Source organism: Myotis davidii, unplaced genomic scaffold, assembly GCF_000327345.1.
Source record: "Myotis davidii unplaced genomic scaffold, ASM32734v1 scaffold77, whole genome shotgun sequence".
NCBI lineage: Eukaryota > Metazoa > Chordata > Mammalia > Chiroptera > Vespertilionidae > Myotis > Myotis davidii.
Genome location: NW_006289713.1, coordinates 5,203,512 through 5,221,359, shown reverse-complemented (window position 1 = coordinate 5,221,359; position 17,848 = coordinate 5,203,512). Strand labels below are relative to the sequence as shown.

The following is a 17,848-nucleotide window of genomic DNA, read 5'->3' as shown; positions in this document are numbered from 1 at the left end:
GGTGGGCCGGGGCATCTGAAGAACTCTGGGGGAGCCTGGCCAGAGCCTGGTGTGTCCATTTCCCTGGCCTCTGTGGAAGGGTGGGCCCCTGCTATTTGTTTACCGATTCTCAGGGGAATAACACGTACGAAGCAGCATGTGTGGGCGTGTGAATGAGCATGTGAAAGTGTGTGTGTGACAGTGTGTGGTTGTCCGTATGTGAGTGTGACGGGGAGTGTGTGCGTGCGTGTGTGTGGGTGGGTGGACAGCATGTGGGGAACGCAGAGGACAAACACCAGAGTCTGGCTGTTGGTTCCTCAGTGGAAAGCAGCAGCCCTCAGGGTCGGGTCGGGGTTCGCGCCCTGACGCCACTTCACCGGCTCGGTGGCCCTCAGCAGCTCGCTTTTCCTCTTCCCCTGTTTTCCAGCCTGTAAAACGGGGACTGGTATCCCCGCGGGCCCACAGGGGTACAGTGGGATAATACTGCACACACTGCACAGCTCGACAGTGAGGGACCTTAGGATGGTATTCTTGGGGGACAGGACAGGTTCACAGAACCGGACTGAGGATGGTACCAGGCTGGGTGCCCTTCTGGGGACGGTGTGAGGGCTTTAGCCAGGCCCTTGGGACAGTCCCTTTGTCCTGGTATTTGAGGCCAGAGCCAGGTCACACCCTGGGTGGCAAGGGCCACCCGAGACCCAGCTGGAGAAGGGGCCCAGCCGCCTGCCCTTTCTGCCTTGTTCTCCCCAGTGTGTGAAGACCCTCTGACTGATGGCACAGTTGGGGTCATCCTGGCCATCTGAGCAGGAGGCCTCTTACTTTCATCAGATCTCAAGAGAGCACCTGACCCCAGAGTGCAGGGCCCTGGGCTGGTTTATTCCAGGGCTCCTGGAGATACCCTGGGAGCTGGAGATACCCTGGGAATTGCCAGTTTCCCCTGAACTTACTAAGCCCCCTCCCCTTGTTCCCACCCCACCCCCAATCCCCTACACACACACACACACACACTGAAACTGAGGGCCTGACTTGGGAAAGGACAGGTGAGGACGGACAGTACAGATGTGAGATGAGTCTGGGACCCCAGGACGTCCCTCACTCCTCCCCTGGTTCCAAGGGCTGCAGAGTTTTGCTAGGAAATTGGCTTCTTCATAAAGGGAGCCATCTCTCTCCTCCTCGCCTCACCGGGTCAGGCGCTGGGGAGGGTCCTGGGCAAGGTCTCCTGGGCCTCCCAGTGCCACGGAGCTGGCTGTCGGTGGGAAGGGCCTCCCCGTTGGGCGGGGCAGGAGCTGTGCCCCCGGGGCCTCGGGCATGGAGGTGGGCCCTGGCCTGGCCTTGGCAGGCTGGGTCAGTGAAGCCAGCGGCTGGCAGCCATGCAGGGAGCACTCAGACTTCCCCAGGACCCGTCTGCTCCTTCACGCAGCACTTGGTTCTTAGAAGAGGCACTTCATCCATCCATTCCTTCCCCGAGCGAACAGCCAGGCACTGCTCTGGGTGCTGGGTATGCATCCCTGAGGTCCATTTACCATGATAGAATGTTCTAGATCTGTGATGCCTGAATTGGTGAGGATTGAGGACTCGAAATGTGACTCGTGTAACTGAGAAAGTGAAGTTTTCCTGGTTTAATTTATTTCCATTTCAATTTGTGGCACCTGTGGCAGCGGCCACACCCTGGACAGTGCAGCTGCACTGGGAAGAAGAGCAGTGGTAGGAGCAGGTCTTCTTCGTTGTTTTCTCTTTCTGACCCCCGGACCGCGTCACAGGGACCTGCCCGTGTGTCTGGGAGGGTGTTGCTCCGGGCACCTGCAGGGGTGGGATGGGAGGAGCATTTCTGACCTTAACCCCCTCCTCTGCTTAAACACAGCGGATGCAAAAAGGTCACTCACTGCACCAGAAGGCAGCTCCTGGAGTTGGGACCTTCTCTTAGGTTGGTTTTTATGTTTAACATCCAGCCCAGAGCTTGGCATTTCAGGAGCCGCTCAAATATCTGTTGAATGAATGAATGAATGAATGAATGACAATCCCAGCTTTGCCATTGGCCAGCGGTGTGACCTTGGGCAGGCTACTTAACCTCTTCATGCCTCAATGAGAACAACAGCAACAATTCACAAGGTTTTGGGAGGCTTAGGGTAGGACACCCAAGCCTTGGGAGCCGGGTCGGGCACTCGGTAAGGTTTTGCTTTTATTAGTAAGAGGGAGCCAGTTTGAGTGGTAGGTTCAGAGCATCTCCAGCGGCCACCTCTCTCTAGGTCCCTCCTCCCCCCACTCAGCCATCTGGGAAGACCTGGATCGCATGTGGATATTAATGAGTGTCACCTGCACTTTTATAGCTGCGGGGAAATGAGCAATCCTCACCTAGTCCCTTTGTTCAGAGACTGAGCCCAGAGATTCCAAGTGACCTGGCTGGGGACGCTCAGCTGCTTGGTCCATCCCGGAGCTGGGACTGCCCCTGGGTGTCTCGAGTCCTGATCTAGTGGGTCATTGTTGATGGCTGCCATCTACTTAACCAGACCTGTCCTCCCTGGACAGATCTGCCAGCAGCCTCCTGCCCAGCGAGGGCAACCCTCGGGAGGGACAGGCTCAGGGACCGCCAGAAACACCCTGCCCTGCCCCCTCCGGCAAGGCGGCTGCCCTGGCAGCTGGGAGCGCAACGCAGCTCTGGAGGTTGGCCTGGCCTAGCCACATCCAGCCCTACCAGCCTCTCGGCAAGAAACGTAGCCTCACTGAGCCTCGGTTTCCTGATCTGTAAAATGTGGCCACTTCTTGCTGTCTCAGAGGTGGCGGTGAAGAGAGTGAAGTACTTCACTGCAGAGCGCTGAGACGGGCTGTGCTGCAGGAACCTTGGGGAGGTCGCCAGGATTAGAGGGCCTGAGTGGAGGTGCCCAGTCCGCTCCCCTCCCCTCCCCTTCCCCTGACTCCCCAGCCACCACTCACAGACCTCGAGTGGGGCTGCCCATGGCCTTCCAGTCACCCTAGGGCTGCCTCCCCCAAGGGCCTACTGATGCCTGGTTCTCTGCAGCCCCTGTCGGGCCACCAGCCTTGACTTCCCCTCTCCCAGGGGCCTGATGTCATCACACAGGAGCAGCCTGGCAGCCTGAGGAGGGGAGGTACATTCCCACAGCCAGACCCCCTCCCTCCCTCTCGCCCCCTGCCCCTTCCCTCCATTCTCTCGCTCCTTCCTGCTCCCCATCCTTCCTGTCCCCCTTCGTCTCCCCTCCCTCAGGCCCTTCTGCTCCCCCCAGGGCTGCCCTGTGCCAGCTCCTGCCTGTGTGAATGTCTAATCTCCAATTTTATTCGCTGGGCTCTAGCCCATTTGCATAATCCACATAGTCACCCTGGTTTTAATTGCCCACAACTCTGCAGAAAGATCATGTGGTTAAGTGGTAAATCATAATTAGATAAATAATTGGTTTGGCCACAGCAAGCTGCTTTTGTTACACCTGCCATCTGCTGGACCCGTTTTTTCTTCTGGCCAGAACAATGCGGTTCTGATGACAGGGCATGCTGCTTCTCTCTTACGGGGGTGGGGAGGGGGTTGGAGGAGGGGCCGGCGGAGGGGGGTTGAATGGTGGGGCTCGGAAGCAGAGCCTGGAAAATTGCCCGGTTGCTGGGGTCCCGCCTGGCCTGCGTGTATCTCTCTCCCTCTGCCTGAGCTGGTGCACCACACACTCGCCATTCATTACCCGGCTCGGTTAATGCATCAGACTGGCAAATTTGACTTCTTCGCAGAAAAGGAAGGGAGGGAGGAGAGGGGCGTAGGGGAGGAAGGAAACAGCAGGGGCTGCCCTAGACCTGGCCTGCCCCAGGCTTGTCCAGTGGCCCTGACAGCCAGGGCAGGAGGCTGGCTGTGGCGGCCTGGGCCCAGTCCCAGGGGGCTGGCGGGGCAGGTGGGCAGAGGTTAGAACCCTCAGATCTCCCTGCCCACCACCGTCAGCTTCTCCATCTGCTCTTCGCTGGAGGGGTCTTCATTATCCGTGTTCCAGGCCCCATCTGTGAACCCAGGAGGCTCCAGGGGACCTGGGATCCTCGGCTGGCCAGGTTGCCCGGCTGGGGCCTTCTGCAGGGGCTCGCTCACTGCCTTTCTCCTTTCTCTTCCACTGAGCTCGTCCCCTGGACCACCGGGGCTGCTGCAGATTGTCCTTTGTTCCCTCGTTCCTGCATGCATTCATTCAGTCATTCAGCAAACGGGAGTGTAAAGACTAGAATTCACCCCTGCGCGTCAGACTGTGCTGTGTGACAGGTTTCGTGACCACTTTCAGGAGTTGCCGGTGTCATTGACAACATGCTGAAGAAAGGGCCAGCACTCCAGTGGCTGAGTGGGACACCAGACCCCTCACATGGCCCCTGGCCCCCTCAGCCATCTCAGAGGACGACTGCCAAGGCTAGGGGAGTGTGTGTCCCGGCTAACAGGCAGGAAGGGGCTCCTGGGCAACCCCCCCTAGAGGGATGCTCTGGGGCTGGGGCAGCTCCCCATGCAGAGGAGGGGTGGCTTGGCTGATCCCACTTTGGAGATCTGTTCTTCCAAAAGTTCCCCCCAAATGGGCCCACTCATATGTGTCGTGCCCACGTGAGGTGTGGAGTGAGACGTGCCAGGCCAGCCACCTGCCCCAAGATCAGTGACAAAGCGGCGATGCTGATTGGGGTAACCTGGCAGTCGGCGATGCCCCCAAGCCCCTCCCCACCCCTCCATCCTCCTACTCCCCTAATTATTTTTCTTGGATGTTGTGAATTAAATCTTCCAGGAACCACAGGGGACGTCTCTGGGTGAGGCCCGCTCACATCTCGTGTGCCGATAGAAGTTGTTAAATGAATAATGTTGACTTACGCTGGGGACCCAGTTCTCTCTGAATATAATTCCCCTTCCAGTTACCCGGAGCTTCCCGAGGAAACTGTAAAATAATAAACACACCTCCATCAGAGGTTGGTAATGTTGCCGCGAATTCTTTGGGGGAGAGAGGCAGGGAAGAAATAAATTAAAGTTAATTTTTAAAAGAGGATCATGCCACAAGTCAGATGACAAAGCCAGCTGGTATAATGGGGAAAGGGTGAGCCCCAGGGGCCCCCTCAGTGGGGCTGTGGCCACCTGTTGTCCATGTCGATTCCTGGGCTCCACCCCAACCTCCCCCCAAGTTAGGATGTGGGTGATGGACATGGGGGCGGGGGGTGGCCCCTGACACTCTGTGTTAATCAGGCGCTTCTTGTGGAGGCAAAGTTGGGGTTAATAGGAAGAGCAGTGGATGAGTCTTGAGAACTGGCCTCCTGTCCTCCTGTCCGAGATCTGTCCTGGCCAACTGACAGCCGGCGCTCGCATTTCACTTCTCTGGCCAGCTCTCCATCTGAGAAACTGCCAGAAATGGGCGGAGGCGGCGGAGGAGTTGGAGAAACACTTAGAGCGCGGCCCCTCCCTCCCTCTTCCTCCTTCTCTTCCTTCCTCCAAGAGCCCAGCCAGCCCTGACCAGCTGGTGATGCTTACAGGCTTGTCACCTGTAAGACAGGTGAGCTTGTCGCCCCAGCCTGCGGGCAGGGCTCTGAGACTCTCCCCTCTATAAAATAGTTTAGGGGGGCGGTCCTCCCTCCTGTGACCGTGGTCTGGCTGGTGCTGGACAAGGTCCCCTCGGGAGCATCTGGAGCGGGGACCACGCCCAAGCTCCCTGTGCCTGGGAGGGAGGGGCTCCGGGTGTGTCGGAAGCATGTTCTCCCCCAGCTCTGCGCTGCGGCCAGAGAAACACGGGTTGCCTCCAAACAACAACAACACGGCCTCCAGCAGGCCCTGCTGTCCATGCCACCTCCACCTCGGATTAACAACAGGTGGGGTCAGGCAGCGTGGGGACATTCCCAAGGTCATGAAGCAATTTGCCCGACGAGCCAGGAATAGAACTCCTGAGCTGGGCTGTGCTAACCCAGGGCTCAAATTGCTAGCCAGGCAGGTCTGTGCTGGAGGGAGGGAGCCGGAGTCCTATACTATGTGGGCCAAGGGGAGGGGCAGAGCTGTCATCCGGAGTTGTTGGTGAAGGCCAGCGCAGAGCTTTCTTCTGTGTCACTGTCATTCCTGGGAGAGGAGACTGTTTTGAACTCTGGGTGAGAGGTTGGTGTTGAGTGGGGATGGCTGAGTTCTGAGCTGGCCCGGCTCTCGGGTGTGCCTGTGTGTTTCTCTTAAGATCATCAGGGAGTCGTTAAAACAAACCAAAACAAAAACCCAGCATTTGTTTTCCGGGTGACTCTTTGCAGAATACTCTAGCTGCTCATTGTGGGAGGGGTTGGCGTGGCATCGCAGGTGAAGGTCTCTGTAGGGCTGATGGGAAAAACCACTTGGCATTCCAAAAGGAGAGGCTCCAGCACACATTCCAGGTGCTTCCTCCATCCTGCTTTTGGCTGGATTTATTTGGGGGTGGGGGATGCAGCAGCACTTGTTGCCAATGAAGGTTTGTGTCCTCCGAGGGCAGCGGTTCTCAACCTGTGGGTCGCGACCCCTTTGGGGGTCGAACGACCCTTTCACAGGGGTTGCCTAAGACCATCGGAAAACACATGTATAATTACATATTGTTTTTTGTGATTAATTACTTTAATTATGTTGAATTTGTAACAATAAAATTGGAGGTCACAACAACATGAAGAACTGTATTGAAGGGTTGCGGCATTAGGAAGGTTGAGAACCACTGAAAGGGCTTGTGAAGGTCCAGAAATAAGCAAGACTTGTTTCCTCTCCACCAGTGGCTGGGCCTCCTGAGTGCAGGGCAGAAAGTAAAGAATGCTAAAGTCACCCCTCTCCCCCGCACCCCCATAGGAGGGGGACGGCCAGCTTCACCAGCAGGCTTAGTGCCACAGAGCCACATCCAGGAAGGCTACCTGGAGGAGGTGGAATTTAGGCCAGGGCCTGAGTGGAAGAGGTATGCAGCAAACAAAGAGGGTTTGGGAAGGGTTGGGGAGTCTGCACCTGGCATCAGGTGCAGCCTGAGCAGAGATAAGGAGGGAGGCTCTTAATCTAAATTAACCTGTCAAGAGAGGGTGGGAGGACACAGCAGAGCCGGGAAGGGTGGTAGGGGCCCTGTGGGGCTAAGAGACCAGCAGACACTTCTAGAATGGCCTGCGGGGGGGGAAGGTTAGAAATGGGGCAGGGGGGTGGCTGGTGCATGCGTTTGCAAGTCATGACAGGAAAAATGGAAGTGCACAGACTTGAGGGGTAAAGGGGGAGACTTAAAACAGGAGAGGAGCCTGTCCCCATTGGGAAGGAGGAGCGGAGGGGAGCAGCCCCACAGAAAGGGATGCAGGAGGCGGTGCAGCCATTGGGGTCTGCCAGGTGTTGCAGACTGAAGGAAAGGAGAAGACAAGGGGATGTGGAGGACACTGAGGACCTTTGGGGGCACCGTCACAGTAGGACACAAGAGCCAGGGCATGGCAGCAGAGGCTGGGCCTGCAGAAGGGCCTTTGGTGATAGGTAGGAGGCCGGAGCTAGGAGGAGGTGTCTCTGGATGGGGGCTCAGCAGACTGGGGCCAGAAGAGCCACACAGGAGAGAAAACAAAGGCCCTTCTGGGAGCAAACAGGTAGAAATTGACAGAGGGGATGCACCATACAACAGCGCCTCCAGGCTGACCTTCAGCTTGGGGCCCTGCAGACACCCAGAGGATCTTAAGGCAGCCAGCCAAAACCTCAGCACAAGAACTTCCAACAGTGAAAATGATGCTTTTAATGTAATCCTTTCTCCTTGATTATTTCCATTTGGGAGACCAAGTTCTAAAGACATAAATACACTAAGAGCCGGAGTGAGTGGCTCCTCGAAGCCTCGTGCGTGAGATAGAGGAGACCAGGTCCCCAAACTAACCTCTAGTCCCAGGCCCTTCCTGCTGGCCTCGAAGGGGGGCCAGGCCAGGTGAGAGCCAGGCCTCTGCTTGCATCAGGGCCTGCTGGTCTGTGTGTTGCTTGTCCAGTCAGCGAGCCATAAAGGCAACTGGGATTTGATTGTCCAAGTGGCAGTTTAGGATTTTAATGATACGCCGTAGATACTTAATACAGAAATGTGTCAGGAGCGCAGTAAGGATGGGAGAGGGGCTAGGGACGGAGGGCAGAATTGGGATGAGGATTCCTAGGTTCAAATGCCTGGCACACAGTAAGCACTCAGCAGACCCCAGCTGCTGCCAGGGCTGGAGATGTGGCACATGGCACCGAGGTGGTGGGTTGAAGGCAGGAGGAGAGGGGGTGGGAACACCATGCAAATGTGTGCAAATCACAGGCCTTGTATGTATGTGCACGCCTCGGGGCTCTTCGATACTTAAAGAACGTTGAAGGCTTTTCATCATGCAAAGAATATTGGGGGATGCGACCCCCCAACAAGTTCCTGGGGATCCCTTCAAGTTTGTGTGGGTGTAAATGGAGACCTGCGGGCCCTGGCCAGCCTGAGGTGCTCAAATATCTGGTCCTGTGACTTTGCCCCAGCCCCGTCCCACCCAGATCTGTCCTGGACCTTGGGGTGACTTGCTGCCCTTGGCCTCTCTGGGTACCCTCCTGGGCATGTGACCCGTCTGTGGTGGCCTGGGTCGGGGTACCCTCTGAGCTGACTGACAGACCAGGAAGAAAGAGGAAAACCCCTCAGCCAGCATGAGGATGCCTGGTTAATTTTTATAAAGGGGGGCTGTTCCCTGTTGAGGGAGCCCCCAGATTTCTGTGTCCGCGAGGCGTCCAGGCTCAGAGGCAGAAGTATGCCCACTGTGGTGGTAGATGCGGCGTAGGGTTGTGGAGGCATTCTTTTTTAAAAATATATTTTATTGATTTTTTACAGAGAGGAAGGGAGTGGGATAGAGTTAGAAACATCGATGAGAGAGAAACATTGATTTAGCTGCTTCCTTCACACTCCCTACTAGGGATGTGCCCGCAACCAAAGTACATGCCCTTGACCGGAATCGAACCTGGGACCCTTCAGTCTGTAGGCCAATGCTCTATCCACTGAGCCAAACCGGTTAGGGCTGTGGAGGCACTCTTGCCTTACCCCCCTAAGGGTTCACATTGGCTTTAGGTCAGGGATCCAGGGTTGGGGGCTCCCCTGCCATCCATGACTTCTAAGGGACCTAGCTTCCCCGTGCCACCCCCTGCTCCCTCTCTGCCCCCCAGGCCTGCCTAGGTCACAGCTGGCCTCTTTGCAGCTCAGTGGCCAGGTGGCAGGAGCCGGCTGCAGCCCTGCTCAGAGACAGGTGTGTGCCTTTCGGTGTCATGACCTCCAGCTGCTCCGTGCTCACAGGGGCAGGGTCTGCCCTCCCCCTGGAGCCAGAGAACTGTTGATGAGGGCAGAAATGGCCTGCAGCTTTGGGGGTGGGGACACTGCGAACCCCCACCCGGAGGGCTCAGAGGTCAGGTCCGCAGAGACAGCAGAGTGCGTCTGTGTGTGTGTGAGGGAGTGGGAGGCCGAGCGTGGAAAATGCCCTGGAAGCAAAATTCGCTTGAACATGACTAGTTTCTCTCAAAGTGTTCCTGAGTCCGCAATGCAATGCGGCGTGAAGGGGGGTTTCCAGGGGACGCTGCTCGGGGTTCTCAGGGGAACTTTAGGCCCTGCCCCATCCCTCTCAGGACAAGCAGGGGCCTGCAGATTGGATCTTTTTAAATATATTTTTATTGATTGCAGAGAGGAAAGGAGAGGGAGAGAGATAGGAACATCAATGATGAGAGAGAATCATTGATCGGCTGCCTCCTGCATGCCCCTCACTGGGGATCGAGCCCACAACCTAGGCATGTGCCCTTGATCAGAATCGGCCCCGGGACCCTTCATTCCGTAGGCCGATGCTCTATCCACTGAGCCAAACCAGCTAGGGAAGATTGGATCTTTTTTAAACATTGAGGTGAAGTTCACATAACATGAAATTAGCCATTTTAAAGTGAATAACTCAGTGGTATTTCACATTCACCACGCTGTACAACCGCCACCTCTATCTTGGCCCCAAACATGTTCTCACCCCAAAAGGAAACCCCATACCCATTAGTAGTCACTCCCCATTCCTTCCTCCCTGCAGCCCCGGCAACCACTAATCTCCTCTGTCTCTTCGCATTTATCTATTCTGGACTTTTCTGTGGATGGAATGATACAGTATGTGGTCTTTTGTCTGGCCTTTCTCTCGACATACAGTCTCCAAGCTTCATCCATTCTGTAGCGTGATCAGTATCTCATTCCTTTTTGTGGCTGAATAATACTCCATTGCATGGGCAGACTACCGGTTTTCTTAAATCCACTGTCGGTTGATGGATTGTTTCCACTTTGGGCGATTATGACTCATGCTGCCATGAACCTCCGTGTACATGGTCTTATGCAGACCTATGTCTTCAGGTCTCACTGGTTGTCCATATTGGACTGTGTATCAGGACTTCGGTCTTTTTAGTGGCTAATACCCCACGGTATGGATAGACGTGCGTTTGAGTGGCCATTCACCCGTGGGGGAGGTTCAGGTTGCGTGGATAATTTTTAAGACACATCTCTCTGAGAGGGACGTCTGACTGGATGTTGTCAACATTAAACTAAAGACACAAGCAAGAGCCTGGTCCCTGCTGGGTCCTTCCCGTTGGCTCTCCTCCCCTCTGTCGGGCACACGGACCTGCAGGTGTCCAGCCAGTAGGACCAGGACAGGGCTCCGGTCAGTGCTGGCATGCTTCCTGAAGTGCGTGGGACTCGTGCAGGGGACAGAAGGACATTCCTTCGAGGACATGTGAGCGAGAGCAAACCAGTCCCACGCCGCCTCGCGCCAGGCCCTGACACCGGTGCTGACGGTGCTGACTGGCCGCCCTGCCCATCTGCTGTGGTGCTGATGAGAGCTTCCTCACAAACCTTGTTATTTGCTGCTGCCCTTCCGTCCATTTCCTCCTCACACCAAATCGAAGTAATTCTGTTGAGCTCCAACTGTGTTCCAGGCACTGTGCAAGGCTCTTTCTAGTCTACTGTCTTGGGTAGCCCTCACTAAAACGGGGGGAGGGGGGGTGTTGCTTGCAGCTCAACAGCTGGCACAGCCAGGCTGTGGTCAGTGGTCAGGCAGGCTCCGCCCAGGGGCCTGTCCTTAGAGCCTCTCCCCTCCACACTGTCCCTCCCAAATGCAGTGTGGGCTCTCGGAAGCCACGTTTTAAATTTGCTTTCTGGATGGTCATTGGATGAGGTGAATAGGCAGACGCCCAGGCAGTTTTGTTTAGGAAGAGATAGCGAGGAAGCCTGCCGAGGGTGTGGAACTAGTGAAGTGGCTGGAGAGGGTGGTGCTATAGGGGGAAGAGTGAGATGAAACTGGGTTTCACAGTTGATCCTGGCCTTGACCGCCAAGCTATTTCCCTGATGGGGACAGAGGTCTGAGAAGGAGAGAAGGCCTGCTGTGACACTGGGAGAGGGGATGTTTCTGGCGTGGTTTCTGCGTAGCTGACATTGTTGAACATTACACGGGTGCCCTTTGATTTGGGCCACTGTTCTCGACCGCCCCCACCCCCACCCCACCGCACCCCGGAATTTTCCACTCCTGCCCTGGAAGGCAGAGCCGGGAGTCCACGCCGGTTATCCCGCTCCGCTCGGCTCTGTGCAGACGTGCCCGGTACATGGGATTCTCGGTGAGGATTGTGAGTCCTCTGCGATTTCATAAAACCCTGCCAAAATAAGACCACTTAGGGACATATTCTCTGCTGACTTTACATCACAAATGTTGACAGTGGGGAAATTTAGCCAGGTTTCTCTCCAGGATGAAAAATGGGAACTAGGCATGCGAGGAAATGAAAACCCGGCCCCTCACCCCAGAGAGCAGCGTGGAGGCGGTGTCCTGGGAGCCCTGGGAAGCCGGTAGACCTCTCCATTTCCTCCTCTGGGCGCTGTGGGGTGGCGCTGACTCTGGAAGGGGCTAAGGGAAGGGGTCAAGGGAGCAGGGCCACTAGAGGTCAGCCAGGGGCCCCTTCCCTCTGGAAGCCAGCAGCCAGGGGGAGGGACAGTGTGTGGAGAGGGGCCTGGGGCTCTGCCCAGGCAGCAGGGGGATGGGCATGGGCTCAGCCAGGCCACCCCGAGGGTGTGGGGCCCTGATCCTCAAGCTCAGTTTGGAAAGATCTGGGGAACCCTACAGAACAACTGAGACCCCAGGTGGGCGGGGAGCTAGGGAGGGTTTGTGCATCTCCCGTGGCAAGGCCACCAGGCTAGCGTTGGCCGACAGGAATCCGGCATGGGTGGGGCCCACTGGTGGCAGAATGTCCAGAACTACCGTCTCAGGGTCTCTGTGGACCCCCAGCAGCTTGTGCAGCCTCCCCCAGGAGTCCCTGCTGCACCCCTTCCCTCCACACTCTCCCAGCCTTGGCCTGGCCCTGCATTTAAAGTTTAAAGGTTTTAAATGCAAATATTTCTCTTTTATAGATGCCAGCTGTCTCCAGAGAGCACGTTTCCTCACTGCTCAACTTTATTGTCCAATTAGCTTCCTGTATCAGGGTGGAGAGGGGAGTGGCTGATGGGGGAGGGAAGCAAAGGCCCCTGTGGTGGTTCCAGAGCTGGAAGCTGTCCCCCAGGGTACCGTGCCGGGGCGGGGTGGGGAGCCGGGTCAAAGAGGCGTGGGTGACGTCCCCCCCAAGGTTGGGGGTATCTTTCAGATTCCAGGTTCCAACAGGAGAGGCAGAAGCTGGGGCAGGGGCAGTTAGTGGCAGGGGAATTCTTTTCTTATTTAAAAAAAATAAAAGCAGCCGGCCTGGGACACACTGGCTTCCTTTTAGTGCCTCTAAAGTGTCTCCCTCCACCCCTCCCGCCAGCTTTTTAGCCGAGCTGCGGCTTCCCCATTCACCCAGGCTCGGCTCAGCGGTGCTCACAAAGCAAGGCAATTAGAATTGAAAATCTATGCAAAACAGCTGTTAACTGATTGTAAAGGAGTGCAGCTGGGTGCTGGGTGCAGCTTGGGAGCAGTGCTGAAAGGGCAGGAAGTGTTGGGGCGGCCCGGGGTTAAGAGGCAAAGGCCTGTGCCCTCATCCAAGGGATTGCCAGGCCTGAACCTTGCCTGCTCCCCTGGAGATGACCTTGGTTACTGGATAGTGCCTGAGATGGTGTGGGACACCCTCCCGCCCCCCCACCACCACCGTGCCAGGCCTGGCTGTGGCCCCCAGCCTGCTGGAGGATCTGGCTCCTCCCCAGGGAGGGCAGGCCCGGTGAGGGAGGGTCTCCGTTCCCCCCTCGGCCATGGTTCTCTCCCTCCATGTATCCATTCAGCAGTTCTGCCTGGTGGCTGGGGCTGAGACTGGAGCACCCACTAACTCACGGGGGTGGGTGGAACCTGGGGCTCCAACAATCACAGCGCAGCCTGGACACTCCCCCGCACAGCTTGTTGAACCCAGACAGTAGGGTGGCCTGGGAGTCTATTTCACATGCACGCACACACGCACACCATTATCTAAGACCCGTGGGACCCACAGCACTGTGTGATCACTATCTAAGAGTGGGACTCTGCAGCTGGAGAGATGAGTTCCAGAGGCGGGATGGGAAAAACCTTCTTGGAAGAGATAAGATTTAAGCCCAGCTTTGATGGGGGCGGGGGGGGGGGATACCCTCTGGATGTGGCTCCCCTGGGTGGGGCTGGTAGCCTTGGAGTGGGTGGACCACTCACAGAGAGGAGCTATGCAAATGTGGGGATACCAGGCTCTGAGTGGTGGATCCCCACAATCCCCCAGAAGGGAGAATGATTTTCGGACACGGGGCAGCTGCTGGAGATGTTCCCCAAAGGGGGTCTTAGACCTGAAAACACTTTGAGACCTGTAACACGGCTACCAGGTCTACCTGCAGCAGGTAGTGACAGAGTTGCTGTCCGGTATAGGTGGACAGTCAGGGTCTGGGTCGGGCGTGGCTCGAATTTGTGTGTCCTGGGCCAGTTAATTACCTTTTCCAGGTCTCCTCACTGGGCTTTGTAATGGAGGTCATGCCGGCCACCTTGCAGGGCCTCTGAGGATTGAGTGACATGAGGTGAAGAGCCTGGGCACGTGGCAGGTGCCTGGTAAATGGCAGAAGGGATCTTCCCTCCCTACCCACACTGGAGTCCAGGTCCCTGGCATTGACCTGCAGATCCAGGTGCTGGAGGAAGTGGCTGAGGGCATGATGGGAAGGTGGCATGCAGTCCTTATGTGCTAGGAACAGCTAGTGAGAGCGGAGAACACAGACTGTGAGTCCTGCTAATCCCAAAAGGACGCAGAGGATAAAGAGCAGGACGCAGGATTCCCTTCCCTGGGGCATGCAGGGCCCAGCCCCCCTGTACTGGGACTCGGTTGGGGGACAGTCACAGATAGTGTCTACTCTCCTACGAACTTCACCGGGTTAGGTAGGTGCCCAAGTGGTGGTGGTGGTGGTGATGGGTTAAGTTGCCAAATCACCTTTCTGTCTTTCTTGCTGCCTCTAAATGCCCCACCTGTCAGCACCTCCTGCCTGTTGCCCTAGTCTTTTTGGGCAGCTGAGTCCACATTAGTTGAGCAAACTGCATGCCTTCCGTCTTGGTTACAGGCCTCGCTAATCAGATCCTTTCTGGGCATACATGTCAGAGGCCCCTTTTTCAGTTCCCAAGGCGGTAGGTGTAAGGGGGCTCCTGGGGCTTATCCTGAGGGCTTTCTCATCATGTAGGACTTGTAGGTTTCACAGGTCCCAGGGCTCATGGAGGCGGGGCTGGATTTTGCAGGGGTCCACCTGGGTAGGTGCTCAGAGCCAGGTGAGGGCCTTTGGACGACTTCTTCCTGCTCTAGGAGGCACAGCTCAGGTTGGTAGGGGTCTGGGGTGTGGGAAAGCATGTACCAACATCCTGTTGCCCCTGGCACAGAAGAAGCAGGACCCTGGTGAACAGGTGTCCCTGATCCTGGAGATGTACTCACAGCCCCCCATATGACTGGCCCCCCAGCACCTGCCCTTTCATCCAAAACCTTGTTTCTCTGTCAGGTTTCCGGGCAAATGGAAATGAGGGAGAACGTCCAGGAGAGAGTGCTGTGCCCAGAAAGGACTCAGGGCTAGCTGCAAGGTGGGAGCTGCTGAGGAGAGAGAAGGAACATGCCTGGAGGGAAATGGAGGGCAGCCAGCGTGAGCCCCTAGTAGAGGGAAATTAGGAGTCAAGCTACAAACCTCGTTAGCTAGGAGCGCGCGGGCTGCAGGGGAGCAATTCCCACCCTTGAACTCGGAGGCCGTGCTCCCGGATTACTAATTTCCTTGGGCCTGGCGCACAGACAGTGAGTGTCATCCATCTCCCCTGTGCCAGCCAGCCGGTGGCCGCCAGCATTTTCTGGGCAAGGCGCGCACACCGGCTCGCTAATGCCCCCTAGCGGCCGTTAGGGGTTCCTGCAGTATCCCACTGCCTCTGGCGGCTGTGCTGGGTAGGGGAGACTCCCGGTGTGAGCAGCTCCAGGCACAGGCAGCACCCTGGGTACCCGTGCGCACGTGACCTGGAGCAACTCTCGGCCCCAATTTCCTCATCTGTGAAACGGGATCCGACCACCCGTCTCTCAATCCAGTGGAACCAGATGTCTACAAGGAAGGGAGGGATCTGCCAACTCCAAAAATTAGCTAAATGATAACCCGCAGCGTCCCTGCCCCACAAATTTGCTTGGCCATTGTGGTCATCCTCAAACAGGTGGAAGAATCGACTCCTCTACCTACCAAGGCCTCCCCAGGGATGAAAGGAGATAAGTGGGAGCATCGTGTCCAGGTGAGGGGAGGTTGGGCCTAGGTGTACTGACCTGGGGACAAGGCAAAGAGGAAACACCCGGCCAGGTGCGAGTTGTTCATTTGCATGTTACTCCCCAACCCCCGCGGACTGTAGTCGCGGACTGTAGTCCTGGTTGGAGAGGATTGGAAACGACCCACAGGGTTTTAATTTTGTTTTTAAGGAAATAGGCTAGCAGTAGGAATTGCCTCCCAACGTCTGCCTCCCATCCTCCGCCCCCCCCTCGCCCGCTTGACTTCCCGCGGGGATGGAGGCACCCCTCCCCCCACCCCACCCCACTCTGGCCGCGGTGAATCTGCCGGCCATTGCAAGGTATAAATTACCGGAGGCCGCGCTGAGGAGACACCGTGTGGTGGGTAAATAAAAGCATCAAGAGAAGGCCAAGACCCAAAAGAGCGAGGTGGGTGATGAAGGGGAAGCGCTCTTCCCGCGCCGGGCCAGGGCTGGCCGGAGCCCGCAGGTAGGAGCTAGTAACGGCCCCCCAGTCCGGCCTCGCTAGTCCGTTTCCCTTTTCGTTTGTGGTCGGCCAGGAGCCTTGTGCAAGGCGGGAGTCCGACCGTGTGCGCCCCCACTCCCAAGTGCCCCAGCATGCACTTGGTCTAAGGTGTGGACCAGGGAAGTGGGCGGCTTGGGGGCGCCCGTCAGGGTCTTGCCCCTCGCCCCGCAAGGGGCACGCGGGCGGGTTCTGCACCGCGCTGGCTTGGGCCCCAATGCTCCAGGCCCGCCAGCGTCATCGGGAACAGATGGATGGGGGGTGGCAGGCGCCCAGCGCTCCCTCCCGTCGCAATCCGGGCTGGCGCGGGGAGAGGGAGTGAGGGAGGAGAGCGGGGGTGGTTGGGCCCGCGGGGACGGCAGCATGAGCTCCTGCCAAGTGCGGCGCGGGCATGTCCCGGGGCAGGTTTGGGGCTGGCAGAAGCGCGGGCTGGCACCGGGCGCGGAAAGTTGAAACCCGCAGCGCGGCGCTTGGGCGGCCGCTTGGGGGGCGGGGGTGTACTTGTTTGTCTCCCAGTTTAAAAGTATGAAAGTTGTAGATCAGAGGGTTTTCAAAGGAGGTTGTAGGAGGAGACCCGGGGGCATCGGAGCATCGCTGAGAGCTGTGGACGCACTCGGGGTCAGAGCCCGGGGCGCTGGAATACGCGGAGGTCGGAATCGCCGCGGGAAGTCTGCGGCATTAACCAGGTTTTTTGGGGTCCACTTCTTGTGGTTACTCTAGCTAAAGGTTTGTCAATTTGCCTAGGCCCGCAGTCATCCGCTGTGCCGCCTGTGGGTGCCTAGGAATTTCAGGACGCTCCCTGAGTCATTCCAGTCTGTCAAGTGCCTGGGTGAGGTAGGGTGCGGGGGTGCCAGGAATAGGGAGGTGCTGCGCAGGGGCCAGAGGCCCAGTGGGTCGTGCCAGTTTCTGGAGGCGGACGGCCTCGCCTCTGACCGCAACCCCAGCTACTTAATGATCCCTCTGGTTGAGCGGCGCCTCCGTGGACTCTTCGGCCGCGAGGACATTGTGGCCTTCCCAAAAGTTACGTAAGACGGGGAGGCGGGGTGCCCTGGCCGGTTGCTCAATGGTTAGAGCGCGGACCCCCGCAGACCTAAGAGTCGCGGGTTCGATCGCCGGACAAGGGCACGTACCTCGCGGGTTCCCCAGCCCCAGTGGGGCGCCTGCGGGAGACAACTCATTGATGTGTCTGGACTGGATGTTTCTCACTCCCCCTCCTCCGTCACTTCCACTTTCTCTAGAAATCAATGGGAAAAAAATACACTCCGGTGAGGATTAAAAAAATGATTTAAGAAGAAAAACACAGGAGATGGGGTAGTTCCTAGAATTTTGAGAGTAAGACGCAGAGGCCAAATTCTTGAACATTCAACCCTTTCATGGTGGGGCAACAAGGTCACGCATTTGGGGGTGGGGTGGGGATAAATGTACCCAGCCTATCTTGTGCCCCTCCCCCTGCCAACACGCCACCAAAGTTGCACTCCAGAGCATGTGAGTTTATCCGTTCGCCCATTGTACCAGGCAGGCACTGTTCTAGGCGCCGGGGACGCAGTCACAAGACCCGCAAGGGCTCTGCTCCAGCGGCGGGCTTGTTGGAAGTGATTGCTCCCCACTTCTGGAACCCAGTGGCTGGTCTTGGACACCTCTGAGCAGTCGAGCCAGGGGCTCCCGGGAACCTGAGGGTGGCACTTCCCCTACCTGCCTGTGTCCTGGGCTCACCTG

General features: G+C 57.3%; 1 protein-coding gene across 5 annotated transcripts in view; it reads left to right on the top strand.

Moving 5' to 3' along the window:
* Positions 1–17,848, top strand: part of GSE1 (Gse1 coiled-coil protein) — a 436,931-nt gene that overhangs the window by 364,038 nt on the left and 55,045 nt on the right. The gene's annotated exons all lie outside the window — the stretch shown is intronic.